The sequence below is a fragment of the Cricetulus griseus genome, chromosome 8 (genome assembly GCF_003668045.3).
Source record: "Cricetulus griseus strain 17A/GY chromosome 8, alternate assembly CriGri-PICRH-1.0, whole genome shotgun sequence".
Taxonomy (NCBI): domain Eukaryota; kingdom Metazoa; phylum Chordata; class Mammalia; order Rodentia; family Cricetidae; genus Cricetulus; species Cricetulus griseus.
In genome coordinates, this window is record NC_048601.1 from 60,496,909 (window position 1) to 60,506,384 (window position 9,476).

Sequence of the window (9,476 nt, forward strand, 5' to 3'; positions counted from 1 at the left end):
GCATTTTTTGTTTGTTTTGCTTTTTAAATTTTTATTTAAATACTTTAATTACTACTGATATTTACATATCACTCCATCCATTCACTTGCCCCCCAACCTCCCATATTTCCCACCAACCCCCAAGTCCCCAGCCCAACTCCTCCCCAGGGATAATGAGGCCCCTCACCAGGGACCTTCAAAGTTTGTCGTATCATTTAGGGGAGGGCCTAGGCCTTCCTGCCTGTATCTGGGCTGCAATAGTATCCCTCCATAGGGAATTGGCTCCCCAAATCCATTGTGCTCTAGGGATAAAGACTGGCTCCACTGTTAGATGTCCCATAGACTGTCTTGGCATTCTATCTGGCACCCACATTCAGAGGGCTTGGTTTGGTCCAATACTGTATCCCCAGCTTTATGACAAGGGTCTCCATGCTATCAGCAAGTCAGGTCCACTGTTTCTGCAAGTCTCTCCAGCCCTGTCTTGGGTCCTTTGCTCATCCCTTTTCCTTCTCCCCAACTGAATGGTTCAGTGCTTAGCTGTGGGTGTCTGTTTCTGCTTCAAACAGCAACAGGATGAAGGCTCTCCTTCTTCTCCCTGCCCCCGGGGTTCCCACTTTGGTCAGGGGTTCTTGTCCCCATCCCCTTCTTCGACAGACTATGTAATCTTCCCTTGGGGTACTCCTTGTTGCTTATACCTTCTGGCAGTGTGGGTTGTAGACTAGTGATCCTTTGCTCTATGTCTAAATGTCAAAAAAGAGTAAGTACATACTATGTTTATCGTTTTGTGATTAAGTTACCTCATTCAGTATGGTTTCTTCTAGTTCCATCCATTTGCCTGCGAATTTCAAGATTCCATTGCTTTTTTCAGCTGAGAAGTATTCCATTGTGTAAATTTACCACATTTTCTGTATCCATTCTTCAATTGAGGGGCATCTTGGTTGCTTCCAGGTTCTGGATACTACTGAAAAACCCCAGACCCCTAAGGGCCTCAGGAACCTGAGGAGCCCCTGAGACTCAGAAACCAGACCAAGAGCTGCAAAAGCAAGAGGGTTTATTGAACAAATGTGCATTCGGGTGTCAGCAATATTGGGAAAGCTGCACACCCCACATGGGGTGTAAGCTCCTTATGCAGGAAAAAAAGCTCCTTATTGCAGCATACAGGCAATAGGCACAAAGTGATTGATTAAAAAGTATGATCTCATGTTAGAGTGGTCACCCAGGTGTGACCAGATTTTTTACAAAGGAAAAACCACAGAATGTACCCTGGAAAGTCTCTGATTGTCTGTTGGCCAGGTGTGAACCAAAAAGGATTGTTTGTCTGCCCTCAGGTTGGAGCCAACTTCCTTGTCCTGGGCCAAGGCCTGTGGGAAACTTTTTCCCTCACCAAACTAAAATCGTTCATTACAAATAATGATAATATGAACATAGTTGAACATATGTCTTTATTGTATGAGTGTGCATTCTTTGGGTATGTGCCCAAGAGAGGGATTGCTGAATCTTGAGGTAGACTGATTCCCATTTTCAGGAGAAATCACTGTGTTGATTTCCAAAGTGGTTTTACAAGTTTGCACTGCCAGAAGCAATGGAGGAAAGATCTTCTTTCTCTACATCCTCTCCAGCATAGACTGTCATTTGTGTAACTGATTTTAGCCATTCTGACAGGAGTTAGATAGTATCTCAGAGTTGCATTTTCCTGATGGCTAAGGATGCTGAGCACTTTCTCAAGTGTCTCTCAGCCATTTTGGAATCCTCTGTTGAGAATTCTCTAGTTCTGCACTCCAACTTTTAATTGCATTGTTTGATGTTTTTGTGACTAGCTTCTTGAGTTCATTGTATATTTTGGTGATCAGTCCTCTGTCAGATGTGGGGTTGCTGGATATCTTTTCCCATTCTGTGGCCTGGCATTTTGTTTTGCTGACTGTGTCCTTTGCCTTACAGAAGCTTCTCAGTTTCTGGAGGTCCCATTTATTAGTTATCGATCTCAATGTTTGTGTTATTGGTGTTATGTTCAGAAAGCAGTCTCCTGTAGTAATTCGTTCAAGAGTACCACATACCTTCTCTTCTAGGAGGTTCAGGGCACCTGAATTTGTGTTGAAGTCTTTCATCCATTTGGACTTAACATTTTGTTCATGATATTAGATATGGATCTATCTGCAAACTTCTACATGTCTGAATCCAGTTATGCCAACACCATTTGTTGAACATGCTTTTGTTCCCCATTGTATAAGTAGCTGCTTTGTCAAAAATAAGGAGTTCCTAGGCTTAATATCAGGGTTTTCAATTGGATTCCATTGGTCAACCTGTCTATTTTTGTGCCAATACCAAGCTGTTTTCAGGACTATGGCTTTATAATAGAGCTTGAAGTCAAGGATGGTGATGCCTCTGGAAGTTCCTTTATTGTTCAGGGTTCTTTTCGCTGTCCTGGGTTTTTTTTGTTTTTCCATATGAACTTGAGCACTGTTCTTTCAAGGTCTTCCAAGAATTGTGTTGGGATTTTGATGGGAATAGTATTGAATCTTTAGATTGCTTTTGGCAAGATTGCCATTTTTACTATGTTGATCCTACCTATCCAAGAGCCTGAGAGATCTTTCCATTCTCTGGTACCTTCTTTAATTTCTTCAATTAAAGACTCAAAGTTCTTATTATACAGGTCTTTCTTCTTTTTGATTCCTGTTGCTCCAAGATATTTTATTTTGTTAGTTGCTATTGTAAAGGGTGATGTTTCTGACTATATTCTCAGCATATTTATCATCTGTATATAGTATGGCTACTGATTTTTTTGAGTTGATGTTGTATTCTGCCACTTTGCTCAGGTGTTTATCAGCATTAGTAGTTTGCTGGTAGAGTTTTTCAGGTCACTTATGTAAAATATCATACCATCTGCAAATAATGAAAGTTTGACTTCTTCCTTTCTAATGTGTATGCCATTAATCTCCTTTTGTTGTCTTATTGTTCTAGCTAGGATTTCAAGGACAATATTGAAGAGATATAGAGAGAGTGGACAGCCTTATCTTGTTCCTGATTTTTGTGGAATTGCCTTCAGTTTCTCTCCATTTAGTTTGATGTTGGCTGTTGGTTTGCTGTATATTGCTTTCATCATGTTTAGGTATGTTCCTGTTATTCCTGATCTCTCTAAGACCTTTATCATGAAGGGGTATTGGATTTAGTCAAAGGCTTTTTCAGCATCTAGCAAGATGGTCATATGGTTTTTCTTTTACAGTTTGTTTATATTTGGGATTACATTGATGGATTTCTCTATGTTGTACCATCCCTACATCCCTGGGATAAAGCCAACTTGATCGTGGTGGATGATTTCTCTGATGTGTTTTTGGATTTGATTGGCCAGTATTTTCTTGAATATTTTTGCATCGATGTACCTGATGGATATTGGTCTGTAATTCACTTTTTTCATTGTGTCTTTGTGTGGCTTGTGTACCAATTAATTGTAGCCTCATAGAAAGAGTTTGGCAATGTCCCTTCTGCTGCTATTGTGTGGAACAATGTGAGGAATACTGGTATTAGCTCTTCTTTGAATTTCTGATAGGATTCTGCATTGATCCCATCTGCTTCTGGGCTTTTTTGAGGGGGGGTGGTTGGTAGAATTTTGATGACTGCTTCTATTTCATTAGGGCCTATAGATCTACTTGAATTGCTTATCTGTTTTGTGTTTAATTTTGGTAAGTGATGTTTATCCAGAAAATTGTTCATTTCCTTTAGATTTTCAAATTTTCAGGAGTACAGATTTTCAAGGTATTACCTGATGATTCTCTGGATTTCCTCTGTGTCTGTTGTTATGTCCCCCCTTTCATTTCCTATTTTATTAATTTGCATGCTCACTCTCTGCACTTTGGTAAGTTTTGAAAAAGGTTTGTCTATCTTGTTGATTTTCTCAAAGAACCAACTCTTTGATTCATTTATTTTTAGTATTGTTTTTCTAGTTCCTACTTCAATGATTTCAGCCCTCCATTTGATTAATTTCTGGAATATACTCCTCCAGGGTGCATTTTCTTCTTTGTGTTCTAGAGCTTTCAGCTGTACTCTTAATTCTCTGATGTGACTATTCTACAGTTTCTTCATATGGGCACTTAGGCCTCTTAGCACTGCTTTCAAAGTGTGCCATAAGTTTGAATATGTTGTGTCCTCCATCTCAGTTTACTCTAAGAAGTCTTTAATTTATTTTTTATTTCTTCCTTGACCAAGAAATGGTCCAATTGGGCATTATTCAATTTTCATGAGTCTGTAGGTTTTCTACATTTTGTGTTGTTTTTTAATTCTAACTGTAAAGCACAGTGATCTGATTAGATACAGGAGGTTATTCCATTTTTTTTGTATCTGTTGAAATTTGCTATGTTGCTGAGAATGTGGTCGATTTCAGAGAATATTGCATGTTGGGTGAAAAGAAGGTACATTCTTTGTGTTTGGATGGAATGTTCTATAGATGTCTGTTAAACCCAATTGGGCCATAACTTCTATTAGTTTCTTTGTTAAGTTTCCTTCTGGTGGTATTATCTAGTCGTAAGAATAGGCTGGGAAAGTCACACACTACAAGTGTGTGAGGTTTTATGTATGATATGAGTCTTAGTAATGCTTCTTTTACGAATATGGGTTCCTTTTTATTTGGGGCATAGAACTTCACAATTGAGACTTCCTACTGATAGATTTTTTTGTGATGAATATGAAATGATCTTCTTCATCACTTTGATTGTTTTTAGTTTAAAATCTAATTTGTTTGTTATTAAGGTTGTTGCCCCCTTTTTTCTTGAGTCCATTTGATTGTAAAATCTTTTCTGAGCCCTTAACTCTAAGATAACTTCTGTCTTTGAAGTTAAGATGTGTTTCTTGTATGCAGCAGAAGGATAGATTCTGTCTTTGTATCCATTCTGCTAGCCTGTGTCTTTTTTGGGCTAGTTAAATCCGTTAATATTGAGGAATATTAATGACCAGTGATTGTCCATTGTTGTTTCTTTTGGATTTGTTGGTGGTGGTGCAATTGTGTGTGGAATTTTGCTCTTTTTGTCTTTGGCTGTTGGTAAAGTGGGATTATCTATTGCCTCTTTTTCTGGTTGTAGTTAATTTCCTTGGGTTGTAGTTTTTCATCCAGAATGTTCTGGATTTGTAGGTATGTATTTTTAAATCTGGTTTTGTCATGGAATATCTTGTTTTCTCCATCTCTAGTGGTTGAAAGTTTGCTGGGTATAGTAGTCTGGGCTGGCATCTGTGGTCTCTCAGAACATCTATCCAGGGCCTTCTGGCTTTGAGTGTTTTCATGGAAATGTCAGGTGTATTTCTGATAGCTTTGCCCTTATATGTTACTTGACCTTTTTCCTTAGCGACTCTTAACATTCTTACTCTATTCTGTATATTTGGGATACACAATGGAAAGGAAGAAGTCAAACTTCCACTATTTGCAGATGATATGATACTTTACATACGAGGCACAAAAACTCTACCAGGGAAATCCTACAACTGATAAACACCTTCAGCAAAGTGGCAGGATGCAAGATTAACTCAAAAAAATCTGTAGCCCTAAAATATACAAATGATAAATACACTGAGAACAAAATCAGAGAAACAGGACCCTTTACAATTGCCACTAAAAACACAAAATACATTGGTTTAATGCTAACCAAATAAAAGAAAGTCCTGTATCACAAGAACTTTCAGTCTTTAAAGAAAGAAATTTAAGAAGATACCAGAGAATGGAAGGATCACCATGTTCTTGCATAGGTAGGATCAACATACTAAAAAATGGAAATCTTGTCAAAAGGAATCTACAGATTCAATGCAATCTCCATAAAAATCCCAGCACAATCCTTCTAAGACCTTGAAAGAACAATGTTCAACTTTCAAAAACACAGGATAGCCAAAACAACCCTGTATAGTAAATGAATGTCTGGAGGCATCACCATCCCTGACTTCAATCTGTATTATTGAGTTATAGTCCTGAAAACAGCTTGGTTTTTGCACAAAAATGGAAAGATAGACCAATGAACTCGAATTGAAAACCCTGATTTTAGCCAACAAACCTACAAACACCTTATTATTGACAAAGAAGCTAAAATTATACAATGGAAAAAAAGAAAGCATCATCAACAAATGGTGCTGGCATAACTGGCCTGTAGAAGACTGCAGACACATCCATATCTATTGTCATGCACAAAACTTAAGTCCATGTGGATCAAAGACCTCTGCATAAATCCAGCCACACTGAACCTCTTAGAAGAAAAGGTTGGTGGTATCCTGGAATGACTTGGTAGAGGAGACATCTCGATGAACATAACACCAGTATCACAGACCATGAGATCTACAATTAATAAATTGTACCTCCTGAAATTAAGAAGAGTTTGTAAGGCAAAGGACATAGTCAACAAGACAAAACAGAAGCCCACAGATTAGAAAAAGATATGCACCAACCCCATATCTGATAGAGGGATGGTTTCCAGAATATACAATGAACTTAAGAAGGTAGTTAACAAAACACTAACTAATCCAATTAAAAAGTGGGGTTCATATCTAAATAAAGAATTCTCAGTAGAGTAATCTAACATAGCTGGAAGACACTTATGAAAGTGTTCAACATCCTTAGCCATCAGGGAAATCAAAACACCTCTGAGATACCATCTTATACATGCCAGAATGGCAAAAATAAAAAAAAAAACCAATGACAGTTTATGCTGGAAATGATGTGGAGAAAGGAGAATGTCCCTTCATTGTTGGTGGGAGTGCAAACTTGTGTGGCAACATTTAAATCAGTATGGTGGTTTCTCAGGAAAAAATAGGGAATCAGCCTATGTCAAGATTCAGCAATTCCACTCTTAGGAAGATACCCAAAGGATGTAGGTTCATACTACAAGGACATCTGTTCAACCATGTTCATAGCAGCATTATTTGGCATAGCCAAAACATGGAAGCAACCTAGATGTCCCTCAACTGAAGAATGGATAAAGAAAATGTGCTACATTTGCACAATGGAGTACTATTCAGCAGAAAAGAAAATCTTGAAATTCACAGGCAAATGGATGCAACTAGAAGAAAACATCCTGACTGGGGTAACCCAGTTACAGAAAGACAAATATGGTATTTACTCCCTCATATATGGATATTAGACAAAGAGCAAAGACTTAGCAACCTACCAGCCTACAATCCACAATCCAAAGAATCTAGGAAACAACAAAGACCCTAAGAGAGATATACATGGTGCCTGGGAGAAGGGAAAAGGAATAAGATATCCTGAACAATTGGGAATGTGGGAGGAAGAAGAAGGGATGTAGGAGAAAGAAGAGGGCAGAAGAGGAGGGCAGAGGAGAACATGAGGAATCAGGAATATTAAGTTGGCAGATGAATAGAGGAGAGCAAGAAAAGATATATACCATACTAGAGGGAGCCATTAGAAGTTTAAAGAGAAATTTGGAACTGGGGAAAATTTCCAGAAATTAACAAGGATGAACCCAACTAAGGTTCTAAGCAATAGTGGAGAGACTACCTTAAATGCCCTTCCACTATAATGAGAACAATGACTGCCTTAAATGCCATCCCAGAGCATGCATCCAGTAGCTGATGGAAGCAGAAGCAGAGAATCACAGTGAAGCACTGAGCCAAACTCCTAAAATCCAGTTGTAGAAAGGGAGGAGTGATGAACAATGGGATCAAGACAAGTGAACAAGTGGGAGATCACAGACCCCCAGTCTGACAGCTGGGAAACCAGCATAGGACTGAAACAGGCAGGAGGTGTGGGCATTCTATAGGACCTCTGGCAGTGGAACCAGTGTTTATCCATAGAGCACAAAAAGACTTTGGGTGCACATTCCCCATGGATGGATACTCTCTTGGCCTAGACACAAAGGGGAGAGGGCCTAGGCCCTGTCCCAAATGATGTGACAGACTTCCTAGGGAGTGCATAGTGAGTGAGATGGGTGATTGGTGGTGGGGATGGGAGGATGGGAGAGAGAGGGAAATTGGATGGATATGTAAAATAAGATTGTTTCTAATTTAAATTTATTTTAAAAAGAAAAGAAAAATATCAGGCATGAAATAATTTCCCTTGAATTGTTGCTCGGGGTTGTTCAAGAGACTCCCAAAACATTACAGGCTATTGCTGTTGCCCTTGATCAACACCCAGAGGTAGAAGAAGTTAAGTGGCTATTGCACTTTGGACACAGGATCTAGAGGACTCAAGCGGAATATGGCATTTATGCAATCTCCATGAGGACCAGCTTCAGGTACCATACAAGCTTCCAAAGCAGGAAATCAACCAATAATCTTTACCAGCTACAAGGAAGGCCTATGAATTTCAACAATGACCAGCACTGAATGATAACCCTGCAATTACAATAATTGTACACATATCTTGACAGTAACCAATAGCTCTGTGACCAAAATTAAAGCCTGTTCAACAAGAGGAGCAGCATGCCTGATACTAGAAAACTATCCAACTACCTAGGGTTAGTGAAATTACAGATCCTGGAGGAGAACCTACAACTACCACTTTACTAAGCCAGCATAACCACTGACTACATTCTTATTATTTGTTCTTCTATCAGCACAGATTTCATACATCAAGGAATCTTCTCTTTGAAACATGAAGATTATTACATAAACCTACAATTGTTCAAAATGAAGACTTGAGGAGTTTAGTGAAAGCTTATACACCTACAAAAAATAACTCGTGCACCTAAGACGTTGGGATCATTTAGGAAGAGGAGTTGGATAGATTGGATGAGCCAGAAAAACAGGGTGATTTCTGTGAGGTGGTGTCTGCTATGAATGTCAGAAGCTACACACATGATATCTCACCATCATACATGACTAAACATGAACTGAACAAGAATAACACTAGAAGACACTAATGTGGAAGGGAGAAAGCTCAAAAGGCATCAACCCTAGACATAGAACTACAGGTAACTAAGGCATTCTGAGATTAGAAATAGAAATTCAAAGAATTTTAAAAAGACCAAGAAAGGTATGTGAGAAAGGTTCAAGAAAATCAGAGATACTCATAATAATGTCTCTGCCATTGGATTTGAAATGAAGGGGACCCCATTTAGGTTTTTTCAGTCTGACCACAATATGCCCCTTATGGCTTCTAGGATGTGTTCAATAAACACTGGAGGAACTCTGAACAAGGACAGGAGTGAACCAATAACAATCTAAATGGATCTAAACTAACAGCTGTCTGCACCTATGGTTAAGGATACCAACATTTCAAGCTCCCAAGATAAGCACTTCTTTAGAAGCGAGTCAAAAAATGTTCAGATTGTTACCTTATTCTAAAGTATAGCATGTTTTCTTTTTTTTAACTTGGTTTCTAACATTTTTACTGCAACCTGTTGTGGAAAAGTATTTACATCATAACTATTACACATATAATAAGGAAGCAAATGTTTAACAAAACATGATACAGAATATAAGTTCTTTGTGTCAATTTTCAAAGGATTTTAATTGCCATTAACTAAATTGATTTCTATCATTCATTAAAGAATTGTAATATAGTTCCAAAG